The sequence below is a fragment of the Passer montanus genome, unplaced genomic scaffold (assembly GCF_014805655.1).
Source record: "Passer montanus isolate IOZ18808 unplaced genomic scaffold, ASM1480565v1 scaffold28, whole genome shotgun sequence".
Lineage (NCBI taxonomy): Eukaryota > Metazoa > Chordata > Aves > Passeriformes > Passeridae > Passer > Passer montanus.
This window is the reverse complement of record NW_024367483.1, coordinates 6,039,764-6,059,316: the sequence shown is the minus strand read 5'-3', so window position 1 is coordinate 6,059,316 and position 19,553 is coordinate 6,039,764.

Here is a 19,553-nt window from a genome sequence, read left to right as displayed (position 1 = left end):
CTCAGCAGCTTGTTATGGTGTTATCTCCTTTCTTGATTGGATTTATGATGCTTCCTATTATTGCTTTTCAAGTCTTGGCTCCTAATTCCTACTTGCAGAGATAAAACATGTTATGTATTTCAACAGATTTGCCAGAAGCTTTTCACAAGATTTTACACGATTTTTACTTTCATATCCAGAATTTCTGGAACTTTGTTAAACTCCATTTTTCCACTTTCTCAGAAGTACCATATCCACATTAAATGGTCCAGCACTGCCACTCGATATAGGATAAATTTTTCAGGAGAAATTACTGTCTGTGCCTTGGTGCTGGAAACCTGAAACTCAGAATCTGCACAATTTTAATTACTCAATGCCATGATTGAGTAGTCCTGGCTTAGTTTTGCAATTGTTTTTATGTACCTCAGTTATGCTTAGATGGAGACAGAATTTTGTTTTTAAGATTTTTGAAAAATATTATTTCATTATGATCACAGCTCTTACAATGACATATTTGCTGTAATGTGTATTCTCATATAAAGACAAAAATATTTCTGCTTGTGACATCCCACCCTTAAGGGGGAGTGAAGAATCCAAGATTCATAAATGCTTGTTGTTGAAATGAATGGAAGAAGTAGGAGGTTCCACAAAAAAAAATAATAAAGTTTATTAGTAAATTGTATATTGGGTATGAAAATTTTTATGGTAATCCCTGACCTACTCTATAAGCGAGTGGCAATGGATTTTGTGTAAAAGTAAAGAGAGAAAGGAAGAGATTAATGAGAGATATTTTTTTTTATTTTCCCTCCAAGCATTAAAGATCACTGTTTGATAAGCTGCCCTTTGAAGACATAATTCAGCAGATTAAAGATGCACTTACAATTATTCATTTATATACACCTGATTTCTTTCTCACTCTATTTAACAGTAGGAGGTGACTTTATAATTTTATGAACTTAGTAGGAGTGAAGAAAAAATCTTTTTATATTAATAATGTAATTATTCTACTATCCTCTTCCTGTAGTTACCGTTGTTTTGTTTTTTTTTTTAATTACAAAAAATAGCTTGAAAAATGCAAATTTTTGAAGTTACATCTTCATAGAAGCAAGACAACTGTAGGGACAGAAGAACTGAAATGCAATATAAATATCAAATGCTATCAAAAGTTATTGTCCCAAGAATGGGCTGTTTTGCCTGGTGTTCAAGAAGCCAATCTACCCTCAGATTCGAGATATTTATTTCAAGTCTGTATTGAGCTGGGTGCTAGATGGCAAATCCACACATCTAGCACAGCCTCAGTGTGCCAGCTGCTTGCTTTTGTACACTTCCAGCAGGAAGGATCAACATTTCCCACACATGCAACAAGCTAAAGCTCTAAGCAATGGGTACAGCTTCCTTTGTTTCCATTTCATTATATTGATTATGAAAATCCTCAAGTATTTTGCTGTGCATTCTCTATGGGAAAGGAGTTTATGTGACATGAGGAGCTCTACAGGTGGGGATTTCATTCATGTATTAATGACTAAATGTTAGCACAGTGTTCAAGTAAAACTCTTCTTTGGCTCCCTCAGCAGCTTGTTATGGTGTTATCTCCTTTCTTGATTGGATTTATGATGCTTCCTATTATTGCTTTTCAAGTCTTGGCTCCTAATTCCTACTTGCAGAGATAAAACATGTTATGTATTTCAACAGATTTGCCAGAAGCTTTTCACAAGATTTTACACGATTTTTACTTTCATATCCAGAATTTCTGGGACTTTGTTAAACTCCATTTTTCCACTTTCTCAGAAGTACCATATCCACATTAAATGGTCCAGCACTGCCACTCGATGTAGGATAAATTTTTCAGGAGAAATGACTGTCTGTCCCTTGGTGCTGGAAACCTGAAACTCAGAATCTGCACAATTTTAATTACTCAATGCCATGATTGAGTAGTCCTGGCTTAGTTTTGCAATTGTTTTTATGTACCTCAGTTATGCTTAGATGGAGACAGAATTTTGTTTTTATGTATTAGATTTTTGAAAAATATTATTTCATTATGATCACAGCTCTTACAATGACATATTTGCTGTAATGTGTATTCTCATATAAAGACAAAAATATTTCTGCTTGTGACATCCCACCCTTAAGGGGGAGTGAAGAATCCAAGATTCATAAATGCTTGTTGTTGAAATGAATGGAAGAAGTAGGAGGTTCCACAAAAAAAAATAATAAAGTTTATTAGTAAATTGTATATTGGGTATGAAAATTTTTATGGTAATCCCTGACCTAATCTATAAGCAAGTGGCAATGGATTTTGTGTAAAAGTAAAGAGAGAAAGGAAGAGATTAATGAGAGATATTTTTTTTTATTTTCCCTCCAAGCATTAAAGATCACTGTTTGATAAGCTGCCCTTTGAAGACATAATTCAGCAGATTAAAGATGCACTTACAATTATTCATTTATATACACCTGATTTCTTTCTCACTCTATTTAACAGTAGGAGGTGACTTTATAATTTTATGAACTTAGTAGGAGTGAAGAAAAAATCTTTTTATATTAATAATGTAATTATTCTACTATCCTGTTCCTGTAGTTACCGTTGGTTTTTGTTTTTTTTTTTTTTAATTACAAAAAATAGCTTTAAAAATGCAAATTTTTGAAGTTACATCTTCATAGAAGCAAGACAACTGTAGGGACAGAAGAACTGAAATGCAATATAAATATCAAATGCTATCAAAAGTTAGAAGTTCTAAAAAGGTTTGTAAAACAAGTTTTCAATGTAACCTAAACTCAAAGGAATATTTTAAAAGTGAATTTTTGGGTTTTTTTTAAGTTGATGAATACTGTCATTAGTGGTAATTTTGGAATGTTGCATTAAAAATCTACTAGTGTCAGTTAAATCAATAATAATTCCTCTTTTGCTAGCCTTTTCAGTAATTATTGTTGTCTCCAGCATGGTGAGGAGTTAAAGATTGCCTAAACTTTTTCTGATGATCAGAGGTATGTTCTGGCTGTACAAAAACTACTGGCAATTCTCCACTTCCTCTAACTGTGTTTTGCTTTATTTCCTCAATTGTTCTGGTGTTGGTAGTTTCTCACTGAATTTGTTACTCTTGTTCTTTCAAGAAGAGTTGGATGTAATCTAGACTGTTCTTAATATATGATTAACAGTGTCCTCTACACACACTGAAAATCGAAAAGGCATTAATAGGACTAGAGCACAGCACAGAATTATGAGTAGGGAACGCAGCATCAGGGCTACTGAAAGACTTCAAATACTGTACTTATGTACTTTTTTGTACTGATGTACAAAAATTATGTACTTTTTGTCAATCAGTGTCTAAAAAATAATGTCAGATAATTTGGAGACTGGAAGCATAGTGGCTGTTTTTACTGCTAAGAGACATAGAAAAGTAGCAAGGGAAGGTAAAGTCATTCCTACTAACATCTGACACCTGCCCCCCAGATTATTATGGCACATCCTTGACACTGCCTGCATGCAGAAGAAGACAGAACAGCATTACGAAATCATCCCAACAGAGCAAAATACAAACAGAAAACCAAACAAAACTCCCCCAAACAAACAAAACCCCAAACCAACAACAAGCCCCACACCAAAAAGCAACTCCCAGCCGAAAAGTAAATAGTTCTTTCAAATATCTTTTCTCCCTCAACCACTTTGCCAATAAATTGCTGTATAATTACCAGTTTAACTTCAACAAACCAGATTGTTTACAATGGGTAAACAATAAATCATACATTTTTTCAGGCAACCACAGGCTCATTTTTTCTTTCTTCTCCTCCAACTATTTGCTGCTGATATGCAAGCTGAATTATGCAACTTAGGCGTTTTTTCTTTGTTTTTCTTTTTTTAAAAATTTCTTTTAAAGAAATTTGGGGTATGGCAGTTAGCGTTGTATTCTTTTGACCTTGCTCTGAAAATAAATATCTTGAATCTTTTCTGGATTTCTCCAGTGGCATTAGTCTACTAAATGCAGCACTTGGGGTTTTATTGTGATGAATATTTAAAAAATCAGTTTTGCATGTATGCATGTATTTCATAGACAATATGTGGAAAAGCAGCAGTGTAATACAGCTGAAAAATTTTAGTCTTTGGGCTAAGAAAAAGAAATAAAGTGGAAAGTGGAAAGGGTTTTCTAAGAGGTAGACAAGTGCAAGTAAGTAAGAGGAGTAAGAAAGAGTAAGCATTTTTGGAGATGTAAAGGTGCTTGATTCTTTCTTTCAAGTCAGTCTTGAAGGTTTAATTCTGAAGTGTTTCAAAGGTGGCAACACTGAGAGCAAAAGCAGCAATCCACATGCAGCTTTTTCCTAGCACTTGCAGTGAAAGTCTAACCTATGATTCAGGCAGGCTTGTGAACACTTAGGGGAAACCCCTTGCCTCGTATGTGAGCAGCTCCTGAGGGAGAATTAGTCATTGCACACAGCTCTAATGATAGCTTGCCAGTGTTAAATTAATGGCATCCTTGGGGAAAAAGGTAATAACATTTTTTCTTATTAACCTAACTGGCTGCAGGACTCTGCTCTAGTTCTGTTCAAATTCATCAGCAAAACCATTTTTCGTACATTGCCTTGAGTTGGAAATTTTGATTCTCAGAGCTGAGAGGGCAAAAGGCAGTTTCTGGTGTTCTGCTGGCTTCTGTAATTACCTGTGATCACAAACTACATTTATTCTCCGAAGGTGCAGCTTAAATGTAAAGCCCAATGATATTCCATAAATCCCCAAAATAAATTTTTCCATCAACAAATCATTAACTTAGCCTTTTAAAGTCAATCATTCATCTCCATTATGAATGACACTGTAGAAACTAAAGCTGAGTTAGGAAACTGAAACATAAAGGAGATTCTACAGGTTAGAACAACTCAGTTTTCCAGATAAAGACCTTATAGTCTTATTCATTTAATATGCACTGCTTTATCAGCCATGGAGAACAATACTTTGCCTCAAAAGATTGAGTCCTATGAGAAGAAATTGAATTGAACAGAAAAGAAAATCAAAGCGTGGACATTTTCTTTCAGAAAATTTTGTTCATTATACAGTACTATGCTACATGCACACTCTTAGAAAAGAGTAGGGAAAATGTTCCTGGGAAATTCTGTGCAATATGATGTCAAAATTCAGTAGAATGGAAATAAGTTTATGCTATCAAAAAAAGATACCTAGGCTTTCAGAATAAAGGACACATTTAGTCTTGCTTCCTCTAAAGCATCTCTGTAGTACAGTTCTGTAACACTATCAAATAAATTTTGGCTTGTTATTAATAAACTTGCCTCAAGTGTTGAAGTTTATTGTTGGTAGCATTCTGAAATTGCTGCATCATATGAAACATGAATTTCACCAACAAAAAGTAATGCTACCTGCCAGACAAGGGGGGTGAAGGTGATTTTTACACAAGAGGTAAATCCTGCTTATTTTTTTCCTGAGGATGGAACCTCAGGAGATCCATGACTCTTTTTATTTGTGTTTCAGAATGCAAGACTTTTCATATGTGAAGGCAAGATCAGAAGCCTCAGCAGTCAGCCCACTTGTTTCAGTAATTGCTGTAATTGAACTAAGATGAGCAATGCTTGATCCCCACTTCAAAGCTGAGGGAAAATTTACTTTGGAGAATTGCAGCACCACTACTCAGGCTGCAGTGTGATGATAAGAGTGTCATGAGGGTAGGAGTGTCAGCTCTGTAGAGCAGCATCAACTGTGAGAACAGAAATTAGACTAGAATGTTATTGCAAACTAACTCTGAAGAGGTGTATTTAGAAAATTAATTCTCTTATTAAGCTAATTCTCTGCTAAAGCACCTTGCATTTTTCTTTATAAGTCAATACAAGTCACTTCACATCCTATTACCCATGAGAACTTTAGAAAACTCCATTTAAAATTCATGGGAGACTATTATCTAATGATTCATTTCATTAATAACTTATCTCCCTGGTTTCTAGGCCACAAATGCTCCAGACTCTGAAAGATTATGCCACTGGTTCACAAGAACATTTTAATTGCCTCATTTTTGGCAAAGGTGGAAGGCTGGATCAGTCTATGAAATGCATGACAGTAGTGCCAGAGAAAGCTTTAAGCACATAAAAAGGGAATCCACATGTAATGATGATGGAGGATTGCTCCTGCTGCTATCCACAGGAAAGGAACCTCTGTTTTTAATCATCTCACTTTTTAAATATATAGTAAGAAAACTAGCAACCAAAAAATTAATAGCTACTGCTATGTGAAAATAAAAGCTGATAACTATTTTAAGGATGCTAAAAAAGGAGGCTAAAGACAAACTGAAGAAAACCTTAACCACAAATTCTCAAATTTCTCTTAGGTATGTACTTCTGAAAGCAGAGCTCTTAAATGTATCAGGCACTGGGTATTAATTACACACAACTGTTCTGACTAAAATCTCGTGGAAGGAGTTGATACATCTTGGTCCCTGCATGCACTTAGTACTTTCAGCAAGAAAGCTCCAAGTGTTTAACGATGCCATCTCCTGCAGATGGATAATCCCATAAAACACACTGTGCTCTTCAGATCCCCTACCTGGGGAGTTCTGCACATAGCAAGAGTGGCTCCCGGCTGAAGAACTGGTTGGGGTCTGCAAATACTTCCTACCTGGTTGAGTTTGAGGTAAAGACGTTGCTTTATTAGTGGATGTTTCAGTAATCAAGTCAGACTTAGCTGCATGGTTCACATCTGAATTAGCACTAAAACTGGGCTTAATGGAACTGTTTATCCTGTTCTTTCTATACCAAAGGTAGTTCTCCTGCTTTCTCTGCCAGGAAGCACAACATTCAAAGTTTTGGGTTTTTTTTCTTTTCAAAAGATAAAGGTACAGAAAGCAAAGTTTAGTCGTACTGATACAATCTCATATTTGAACTTCAAAATTTGATAGCTGGAAGTTGAATTGCTTTCCCCTTAAACACACACACTTTAGGGAACCCCAGTCTCTTTTGAGATCATCCAGGGACAGCTGCAGAACGTTGGCCAGTCTGCCAAGCTGCAAGAAGAACAGACAGATCTCCTGGGGGCACCCAATGGATGATCAGATACAGATGTGGAACACAGAGCTGGTACACAAACCCTCCTTTCCGTGCCTGTACTCATTTTAAAGATACATTTGACACTTCATCCATTGAAGCTTTATGTCTTAGAAACTGATTGAACAAGGAGTGCTGTATTTGTTTTTTTCAAGTGGGCACCATTTCATTGGCGTTGAACTTGAGCCTCCAGCACTTTTATGGTTTGGGTTTGTTCAGGAGTCAGATGTGCTCTGCAGACTTCTGCTCCTGTCTCATCCCACATGAGTTTCTGCAGAAGATTATCCAACTCAATATGAAGATTGTTGTTCCAGGAAAAGCAGTTGTTACATTTCTGTTCTGAAAACAGCCTCAATAAAAAGACTTACATGGTAAATTCCTCTGAATAACCTCGAAACAGCATGAGGAGCATTCAGTCCCATCTTACATATTTAATTTAAGCATCTCATAGTGCTTTGGACCCCTATAGTAATTCAAAAATGAGCTAAACCCAAGGAATTACTGTATTTCTAAACAAATCATTTTGAAGTAGACAGTCTCGTAACCAGAGGAAAGTCATTACGTTGGAAATCCATGCTGAGCTGTAAAGTGCATTATATATTCCTTGATGTATTACCAGAAAAATACTTATTAAAGCAAAGCATGGTAAGAATATTCAATTAACTTTACATCCATACAAATTAATTTTTTTCTGATATTGAATGTTTAGAGGTTTTTCTAATTCTGTTAAGGGTTTAATATTAAAAATAAAACACCAACCCCACCCTGCCCAAAAAACCCAAACCAAATCCCACAAAAACTAAAACAAAGCACAAAATGTAATTGCTTAGATGCTCCCTGGATATTATCTGAGGGAGGAAAACTCAAGGTCCACCTTTCAAGTTTTAGCAGCCAACAAAATTATAAAAATTGCAAGTTTGCCTGTATCTCACTCTGGTTCATTCACTGTATCACATTTCCTCAGTGCTCACCTCTGGAGCTGATAAGGTTTAAGCAATAAAGGTGAAAAATTCTTGGACTCGGATAAAAAACCATTTAGTGACACACTGAGCACACTTCATCTATTAAGTCTGTATACATCAAACAATATTTTTCCATCCATGTTCACTTCTGACTAATTAAAGAAAATCTCACCCTGTTAAAGTGCAGTGAAGAAGAACTTAGAATTGTTTGCTTTTTTGAAGTCCCAACCTACAACAGGTATGCAACAAATCCCATTTTTTAACTGTGTTGGATTGCAAAAACTGATTACAAGATTCTGCCTCCTTTTATTGTCAGTGTTAATAAAGGGCACAGGGAAAGCAAACTAAAGAAAGGCAGTTAAAAAGCCAGAGAAAACATAAAGGGCTTGTGCACAACTCTTCTTTACCATTTGCAATAAATCTGCAAATATTTGTGTTACCCAGGACTTTAATGCTAAGAATGAGACAGATAAAAAAGCAAAAAACACCTTAACACAACAGAATTCAATATTAAAATTTTGTGTTTGTGTATGTCTATATGTTGTAAAGAGCTTGGACAAAATCTGACAGAGGCTACAAAATGGCTGGTTTCTACTGAGAAATAGGTACTTCTGTTCCCCATCAAATGTGACAAAAGATATTTATATTATTTGTACAAGATGTAGAGAGAAGCTTTGTGAGGTTAAGGGAGACAGAGCCATTGAAAGCAACTGAGATAATTAGATTTCACCTCTCTACAGAGGTTGTATAGAAAGGAGACATTAATTCCCTACAAATACATAGTACAAACATGTCCCACAGTTGCAAAATCCACACTTATAGTTTATTTGGATTAAAGAGTCTTCAGATCACCAGGTGGTTTAAAAGATGCTGTAAAAGCTGCCTATGATAAAACATTTTTCTTCATTTTCCCAAGCTACAGAATAAGTAACCAGCAAAAGTTGTGACAACAGAACAAATAAATATTCCACATATTCTCTTCTCTTCTCTTCTCTTCTCTTCTCTTCTCTTCTCTTCTCTTCTCTCTCTTGAAAAGTGTATAAATATAATTTCAGGCATATCACTATCAAAAAATATTTAGGAAACCCCTTCTGTCAGCTCTGTGCTAGGACTGGTGTTCAGTGTTTAGGGTTATAAATATCTGTGCTTATTTCCCATCATGGATGAGGCTGCTGCATTAAAAACAAAAGGTTATTTTTTAATAAGTAAGATGAAAACAAATAAACCTTTATTCTTTCCATAAGAAGTGAATAGTAATTTTACTGAACACCAGAGTTATAGAAAATATAATAAAAATGAAAGAAAACAAATTAATATAATATGTATTCCAATTCTAGCCAAGCCCTGAAGAGAATAGGTAATTATTTTCAGATTGTGTAGCTGATGTGGAAAATTTAAAATGCAATTGTTTATTTATTAGTCATTTGTGAGATCAAGGAACTGCAACTTCATCTGGTTTAGGAAGAAAATCTACCTTCATTATCAGGTTTTTGTTTTAGTAAAATTTTTCAAACATCATGCATATTTATATTCATCATATTTGAATTGATGCTTTTATTTGTAAAGGATAGAAATGGAATTTTTTAATGCATTTTTGTCCAATATATTGGATGCAACATATTTAAATAATTATGCTTCTAAGGAATATCTTATTATGTACATTAATTTTGGTAGTGTCTTCGTGAAAAACCCACTTAAATTTATTGTAAATTAAAATAACAACAAAACTTATTCGAAACTAAAAAGGTTAAAGCTGTTTTTGAAAGAGCAATGATTATTCATTTCAAACATATTATTTCCATAATGAGATTAAACCTATGCAAAAGACCTGAAACTATACTTCAGCTACCAATAAATAGCAAATCAATCAAAAAAAACCAATATAAGTGAGTAATGAAGTTGTAAAAAAAATCCAAAACAAGAGAATGTGGATGCCCCTTTGTCTAATGCTTTTTTTTAAAAATAATTTCTTAAATAGAAGAACTGTTTTATGTGTTTTTTTTTCCTGTAACTGGGGAGGTTTGACTATTAGAACCTTTTGTTCAATAACAGCCTTGAGATGAGACAGTGCTTTAATGCTCTCTTAATATATTTGCCTAAGAGACACACCATCATGGGATCTGAAACAATCACTATAACATATAAATAGATATTCTTAGGGAAGAACAAACCCAACTGTCCAAGAACATATTTCAAGGGGCTAAAAGACATGTCCACACTAAAATCAGCTAAGGAGTGAGAAGGTGTATTATGAAGTGTGAGGGAGAATTGATTTTCCTTTTTGTAGCTGTATAACACAGAAGGCCAGTCATTTAATTTGTTACCATAAAGTCAATAAGCCCTGGTTTTGAACCAAGAGTAATGCTGGATAATACACAAAGAGCTGCAGAGGAATGAAACAGCAGGGGAGAATATTTCTGATGAAAAAACTCTACTTTAAATATAATCAATGTCTTTTGTCTTTTAATTTATAGGGGTTTTTTTTGTCGTTGTTGTTGTTTTGGGGGTTTTTTGTTTTTGTTTTTGTTTTTTAATAAATATTTTAATAAATGGTGATCACAGCGCTGGTAGCTTCAGAAGGTTCCATCAAGGCTTTGCTATACTTTATTCTTATTTCATGACAAAATAAGCAAAATATTGATAGGAATTTGCTAGACATTGTGCTAAGCAGTCTTGTTTAGGCATTTGCTTAAGATTTCCTGTTCCTACTGAAGTTGTGAGGTTTTTAGACAAGTAGAAAATTGTTGAAGAGGGTGCAGAAAATGGCTGAAGTAAAGAGGAAGCAGGAAGAGGTTAATCCCTCATCTTAGGGACAAATTAGTCCAAATGAGAAAAGTAAAATTGTGTGTATTAAAGTGTGTAGTAAAATATGAGTTTGGAGTTTCTTTTAAATGCCCCTAGTGAAATTAAGAATTTCTGATCAGAAAGAGTGCTACCAGACATCAGCCAGGGCTCACAGGGGTTCAAAATACCTTTCAAAGAAGAAGAAAGTAAGCTTTATATTTTCATTCAGGACTTCCTACTCAATGCTATGACAGCTCATTTTGCAATAACATGATGACAGAAGATTAGAATTGAATGGTAATTTTTTTAAAAAATCCAAACCCTGCTCTAAGCATTTGAAAAGCTAAATTGATAAGGAATAACCTGAAGAGCCTCCAAGGATGCAGAGATTGCAAAAGAGCTGTAGCTTTTTTTCCTTAAGGAAAGAAAAATCCCCAGATTTGCCCTAATGACACATATTATCTAATTAGCAGCTCTCTTTTAAAGCCAGGGGGTAAAAAAACAAGAGTGCTTTGTATTGTTTACACAATAGCTGTGGAAAGACCAATGAAAAATCCAATATATATTCTTCTGACAAAGAAAATTAATGATCAGCAGCATTTACTATTGATGACACCCACTGCTTGCCAGGGCAACCAAAGTCACAATTATTTGACCCTTTGGTTTTACAATACTGTCTTCTCTTGCCTCTTTTTCCTCATCAACCTTTTTCTTCTGAGTCAAAGAGCAGAAAATATTGTGTATAGTGTGCTAGCACAAATGAAATTAGCTAAAAAATCCCAATTATGAGAGGTTTTCCATTATCCTCAGACATCAGAGATTAACTACAAGGTTCATAGGTCATTTCAATTGCTTCCAAATGTGTCATGGCTTTAATCCTCTTCCCCAGTGTCCTGAGGAGGAGGGTGAGGGATGTATAATGATATAGAAAGGGATTAGCTTGTTGCTTGGTTTATTCTTCAAATTGTACGACTGAATTCATGGTGTCACAGACTGGGTCAGCAATAATTAGCAGTATTTTCATAGTGCTCACTAACAAAAAAGAAAAAAAATGGTTCTTGGAGCATTGCCCTGATGGAGGCACAAAGTACATGTGCTCTGGTCATGCTTTTGGTGACAAGTCATATGTACTGCAGACAGCAGAGACATTTTTTGTTTTAGGGAAAACAAGATTTTAATTTATCAGGCAGGAAGATATTAACTGCATGATAACAAGAAAATTATATTTTCCACCTTTATATTTAATTGAAATAATTTGAAACCTGGACTAGAGTATAAGAGACATTGAATCTGTTGTCATATTAAAAATAAAAACAAAAAAAAATCTAAACTGGATTTTGAGAGAAAAAAGCCAAATCAAGTTTATACAAATGCAAAACAGCAAAGCAACCAAGTATTTTTAAATAGTGAGTACACCAGAAATCACTTTAAAAGAGAAACTGCTTAGATAAACCCTCAGGCAAGCAAAAAAAAAAAAAATAAAAACAATAAAGTGATGTTCCAATAAGAATTTTCACAGATTTTCATATCAATAAAATAGTCATTCAGTGGTTGTTTTCTCCTTACAGTTGTTTTGCTTGAACACTCAAGCAAATTAGTTTATTCACAGGAGTTCCAAGAAAACTTTATTGCATTCAGCAAGCAATCTTCAGTCTGTTTTAAACACCTTATTGTATTTTTATCAGAGAACTATCTGCTTGTAAGGAAAGAAAAAAGACATTTCCATGCACTGAATTCATCCAGCAGCACATCTCAGGGTCTGATTTTCAGACAAAGAGCTTGAAGTGCTGTTGGTATGATTAGATATTGTCATGCCAATTACTTACATAGAGTTCATCATAAAAACATTGAAAAGCAAGAATTCTGCTGCACTTTCTCAGGTTTATCACTATCTCAACATATCCCCACCACACCAAAGTAACTCCTTCTCCTTTTCATCCTACTGCACACTCTAGTCTTCCTCTGGGAGCACTACTGGAGTGTGCAGTAGGATGCACACTGGGGCAGGGATTATTCACCCCTGTGCAGCACAGGGCTTTTTCTGCTTCTGGACTTTGCTTTAGCACAGCAGAGCCCTGAAGTCTTCCATAAGCCAACGTAGAGAAGAAAAATGGTAAAAACCAGGCATATCAAAAGCATAAAAACAAATAAACAAACAGAAACCTAAGGTCTGCTTGGGAAATATTCAGTATAATATTATAAATTTATCTTATCTTTCAAAGGTGCACTAGGGAAATCAAATATTTCTTGCTGCTTGCGTGTGTTTTGTCCAGCTACCTTGAATCACTTTATTTTGTGAATCCTGTCAGTGGAACTTGAATTTGCAGCAAACCATTTTATGAGCACTCTGGATTTTCTCATTACTGGGTGTGGGTTTGGAGATTTTCTCTTACCTGGGGTAGTGCATTGTTGGCAAATTGGACCAGGGAATATATTCTGTGTTCCTTCCAAACCTCCTCACCTTCTTGCCCCCTGCAGATCTCAGGTGGCACCAAGTCCCACTGAAAAAAACCCACAATCTGAGAGTGTGGAAACTTTCAGGGCATTTGAACAAAAGAAAAAGGAGAGATGATGCTTTGGGGACTTTCAAAACCTTCAAGTTTTGAAAGGCTTTCCCTTTCTCAAACTACATTTTGCTTCCAATTCTGCCAACATAACATCCTACCCCCTGAGATTATCCTAAATTTTGAATTAAACATTGATTAATGTTGACCTAAGAAAATAAAGCCTAAATTTTATTTGCAGTACCAAAAATTGTCAAAAAAATTTTGCAAAAAACCAAAAGGCATTTCAGCTGCTGTTGATCTTATTGTCATATATTAATTAATGACAGTCTAAAAAGCAAAACAAGGTAACATTAAAAAAAAATCAGATGATTCCATGGACTTTCTTTCAGTCTCAATTGCTAATGGATACTGTGGGTGTAGAAGGACACTCTAACCTTACGTAAAAATGTTTCATTGACTCTAAACTAACTTTATGGTATGTTTTCTGCAGGTTTTTTTTTGGATTTTTTTTTGTTTGTTTTTTTGTTTGTTTTGTTTTGGCTTTTTGTGGATTGATTATATTTTTTTAAATAGTTTCAAGGCAAGGAATGGGTATTAAGAAATAGCTGCGACAACGTGATCAACTCTTGGAAGGAACCACAACAGATTAAAGTAAAAGAACTATGAAAGCACACATTTAGAGGGTCTAAAGCCCATTTAGATCTTTACATGCAGGAGTATTTTATATACCAACTATGAATAAATTATTCTGGTTGAAAGGACAGAACATCCTACACTGGAATCTCTGTGGGATTTACTGAAGAACTTTAAAATGGCAATAGTAGAAAACCTGAAAATAAAATTTCCTCAATATCACATTGCTGCTCATCTTCCTTTTGCATTAATGGTCAGCTACACCCACTTTCTTCAATGGTAATGCCATCAGCAGTAAACAAAAATATGTTACGGAAGAGAATCTCAGGGGAAGACCATAAAATTTAGACTGCAGTTCCACGTACTTCTGGAATTAAATGAAATGACAACAAAAATTAACCTATTTTGTTGACATACAAAATTTTCTGAATTCTATCCCTGAACATGGTAATTATATTTCTGTTTTGGTTTACCCTGTTTCACAAAATCTATATTCCAGGGTTTTGGTCTTCCAGTATTTTCTACAGAAAGATAAAATTGCTGTGACTTACTTTTCATATTTCTTTCTGTAAAAAAAGTTATCCATGCAAAACTCAACAAAATAAATAATATTAATTAAAGAGAATGCAATGGACATTCTGCTTCATTACACTTGTAACAAATAATTATCGTATAAAAACGAGGAGAATTAAATTGCATTAAAAATCAGAAAGATGAAGACACCGGTGATTTTAATCAGTTTTATAACTTTTCATGTCATTTGTAGACAATTCAAACTGTCAAGCGTACCCCAATAAAGAAAATCTAAAATGGCAAATTACCTTTTGAGATGAAAATTATTACTAAGAAACCATAATCGCATAATAGTATATCACGTAATATCTGTTATATTAAAAATTAATTGAGAAATGATTCATGTGTTGCAAGAATAACACATACTCAAAATCCAAAATTAGATATAGCTTCACTTCATTACAGTTGAAATTAACTGTTTAGGTTATATGATAGAATAAATAATGCCAGTGAATTCTTAATTTATGAAATTATATGCTCAATTCTATACTGAAAGAGCTATGAGGAATCAAAGTCTTCAATATTAATCCAGTTAAAAGTAATTAACTGATTATAGAGTTTATCTTATATTTTGCTCTTATATATACACAGTTTGAGCTTGTGTGCAAGTATACAGAAAACATATATTCTTACCTCTTTTACAGATTTTGAGTTCTTCTTGCTGAAGGGAATTAAGCATAGGAGACAGTTGATTTTGATTAACCTTTAATGTATTTGCACAGCTCAAAACATCATTTGCTCTGCAAATGTTGCCCATGCTACACATATCCATTAGAAACTGCAATAATGCTCCATGTCACACCTCCATTTAATGACTACTTTTTTAGATCTCACTTATCAGTAGAGATTTGTTTACCATGGATAGAAATAACTCTTGTTCGCTAATTCCCATCACAACTGGAGGATTAAGTTTTGTTTGCTAATTTGTATGGATATACGACAGAAAACTGTAGAGGTAATGTAGATGTTAATCTGATTATATCTCCAGCTTCCACAACTTAGACATGAATTGCAACAGAAAAAATAAACATTAAAAAAAAAAAACCCAAACCCAAATAAACAAACAAAAAGAACTGACACTGAACTGCACACAATGGAATTGTGTTTTTTAAGAAATTATCACAATAAATATTTAGTAAGAGTTTTCAATCAATGAACATCTGTGGAAATGTTGAGGTCTTGAAATTGCCTAAGTTCTCCACAAATTACATGTTCTTCCTATTCCACAAACAAGGGAAAAGAAAATTAATACAAAACATTTTTTACTATATAAACTAGTTTACAGATTAAAAACTTTTAATATAAAGGATACCTAAAATAAGACATGAAGAGGTCAGCAGCTCTGTAATTGATTCAGTACTTACATCAGTTTAGTGAAATAGAAGTATTTTAAAAACATTTTCTTAAAGTTAAATATTAAAACAGCCACAGGGGAAACCAGACCATTTGGAATTTATATAAAGCACACATTTCTGAGAGGTATTTTTTCTGACTAGGTGCACTCTATGAAGGCTAATTTCCTTTACATGATACAAGAGGACTGAAACCCAAGAGAAACAGTTCCTGACATCTTTTAGTTGCTGCTATTTTCTCTCATGACCTTTTTATCCTCCTTCTTATGTCAGCAGAAGTGTCTTGATGCATGCAAGTTAAAACTAGCCCAGAAATAAATAAATAGAAATAAAAATTTAGAATTGCTCTTTGCAGTAACAGTTGGTAGTAGCTAAATGTTCCTGAAAGTTATCCTCTATCCTTTAAAGCTTCTTTATTATTTTTACTTGCTTGGCGGGCTTTATTTCTTCTTGTTGTTCTGTTAAATGCTTAAATCTTGATTTAGGGAGATAAGATTAAGTGAGACTGACAGACCTGTAGTTTTTGGGGTCCTCTTTCTTCAGGATGACTTTAAACAGCTTCCACTCAGGTGGGACCTCTCTGGATTCTCAGGACTGCTCAAAAATTATTGAGTCCTCAAAAATCATCATCATCTTTCTGTCCTATTCGTAGAACAACTGCTTATCTTCTTGAAGACAGCCGTAGACAAGAGCAGATGGATTTGAGAATCACTGCCCTGGCCTGGCCATAGAGGACCAGAAAGAAGCAATGGTTTGAAACCAGAGTCCCCTGCGCACAACCTGTGCACCTCTTCTTCCAGAAAAATTAGGAATTCATGATCTGTGAGAGACTGAGACTGAAGGTGCTGAGTAAAAACTTAACAGCTGTAGGTTCACAGCTCAAAATCAGCCCCCCACAAAACCTCTTACCTTGAATGACTTAATTTTGTAGTCTTTGTGGAACTCTTTTGGAGGAGAAGGGCAGAAAAGCTGCTTTCCATTGTCATCCCTGCAGAAAGCAGGCCACAGAGGACAGGGATTGAGGCTCATGGAAAGAGAATGAAGAGAGATTGGTTATACATGTAGGACTACACTGAAGTTCTGAATTAGGGGTCCCATAGGGAGTCTGGGGAGGTCTCCAACTAGAACCTGCAAAGGTGAAAAAAAGAATATTGATAAAGGTGACAGGGGTTTGTGAGGATTAATTCTGCAAAGCCCTTTAGAAGGACTTGAGTCTTTTAGGAGTGCCTGGAAACCTCAGAAAACTGCTGAAAGGAGTGATGGAGAAAGGAGGCAGCTCTTTCATCTAAAACATTGCTTCAGAAGTGGGTTACACCCTGTCCCCTTCCACATCCTCATTTGCTGTGAGAAATGCATTAAGAGCCACGAAACAGAGTCATCTCTCTTCCCTTAAAATTTGATTTCTAAACTACTTAAGCAATGACTAGGAAGTGGATTAATTATATCACTTTAACAACTTGTCTCCAAGCAAATATAGACTTACTATCACAAATACCTTTTTCTTGTCTTCCTCAGTTTTTCTCCTAAAAAACCATGAAAAACAAATTAAAAAATGAACAACAAACGAAATTTTACCATTTTCTGCCTTTAACTTAATAAGCATGCCTGACGTAGTTCTTATGGATTTTTTTTCTCATTGATTAATTGCACCAGAGGTTTGTGGGGTTTTACCATTTTCTGCCTTTAACTTAATAAGCATGTCTGACATAGTTCTTATGGATTTTTTTCTCACTGATTAATTGCACCAGAGGTTTGTGGGGGTTTTTTTGTTTTGTTTTGTTTGTTGTTGTTGTTGTTTTTTGGGGGTTTTTTGTTTGTTTTGGGGGGTTTTTTTTGTTTGTTTTGGTTTGGTTTTTTGGGGGTTTTTTGGGGGTTTTTTGGAGTTTTTTGTGGGTTTTTTTGGTTTGGTATTTTTTTTGTTGTTGTTGTTGTTTTGGGGTTTTTTCCACTTTCCTGTAAATATTAAAACAAGCACACTCCAGTCACTGCAAGACAGCATTGCTGTGAAGGGTTTCTGGAAGCACAACCTGCACTGAATTAAACTTGTAGAGGAATTTCAGCAGAAACAGGCTGCTCTCTAGAATTAATAAAAGCTCAGCCTCTATTTGTGGTTTACAGCAGTCTTATTCATCAGCAGCTTGTTGAATTATTATTCACTATTTTGAAGGCTGGATCTAAGTTCATCTGACACAAACTGAACATTTCCTCAGAAGTGAGAAGTTCCACTTCAACACTGAATTTCAGGCTCTCTTAATACATTTTCTCCAATACTAATGGTTTTCATACTTTCAAAAGAGATACAGCAGTTTCTTCTACTAAAGCTGCTCCAGCAGAAATGCCTTTGACATGCCATCTTAAAGAACATATTGTAAATAGAACAACTGCTAAAGAAAGCCACAGCGCTTCTGTTTGAGACCATAAAATCTGCTCTAAGCTGTACATTTCATACCAAGTGTTTTCACTATAGGAGTAGCAGCTCCTCAACTAATTCAATTTGTGAGCATAATATTGAATATTAACATGAAGCTAAAACATTGTTCTGGTGCCTACTAGAGCTTTATAGCTCAAAACAGTTTTAAAATATTCAAGTGTAACCAAATCAAACTGTCATTTCAGAATGTATAGCTGAATAATATCCATAATGAAATGAACTGTATTAAATAAAAAGCACCCTTATTTCTCTATTGGCAACATAGAAATTAACTTGAGGGAAGCAAGCTATAGTATTTATATGCAGCTGTAGTAGTGATTTTACTTCACATTTGCATATTAAAACCTGCATTCCAGCAAAGCAAATGACTTTGATAAATTGCCTTACATATAATTATTGAATATTCTTATGCATCTTAAAAGACTTCAGACACTTTTAAAATTAATCTGAAATTTCACACAAGGATAATTTTACACCCTTTAGTTGTTTTAAGCATTTCTCTTTTCTCAGAGAGAATTGTTAATGAATCTTGTCATATACTTTTAAATTAAAAAGTTTATGAAATGAAAATTTGATTAAATTTTTTTTCAGTCTGTTGTTCATTTTCATTATTGACTGATAAGCCTTCAAAACTTGTTTAATTTTATGCATTTTCAAGATTATTAATTCCTAAAATGTTTTAATATAGCAGTATTTTGCAATCCTAGGTTTGTGGTCCTTTTTATTTCCTTGCACACTGGAAGCTTATGTTCTATACTATTTTTCTGACTAGACATGTACAGAGATATGTCAGGAGAGTATTTCTGGTATTATTGCAGAAAGTTTCTTCCATATTATTTGTTATTTCTGATAATATGGACAAAAAACTCTCTCTCTCCTCATGCTAGGCAAGAAAGATGCCTTCACCATCCATCTCATGGTTTTATAAACAAAGATGTCAAATATCTGCCTTCATAGGATTTATATGAACTTTTTATCACATTTTATGTAATTTTCTTTTTTCCTGACACCATCCTAGTCAAAGGAGTCAGTCCTCCTGGAGAAGCTGTTCCCTATCTCTGACATTCCCTTTTGCCTCCTGAATGAGGAAATCTGAGCTATGCAGCAACGTCAAAATGCAGAACAGCACTGATTTAAATAGTGTACTAAGTATGTCCTAATTTGCTACTTATTCATTTACATCCTAAAATCTTGTCATTGATTGTACTTTCTTGGCCCTTACTGAGGGTGTACATTTATCCCTTGGTTTGCCAGAGTGTTACTAAAGCCACTACACAGCTCCTCCACCATCATTTTTCCTTGT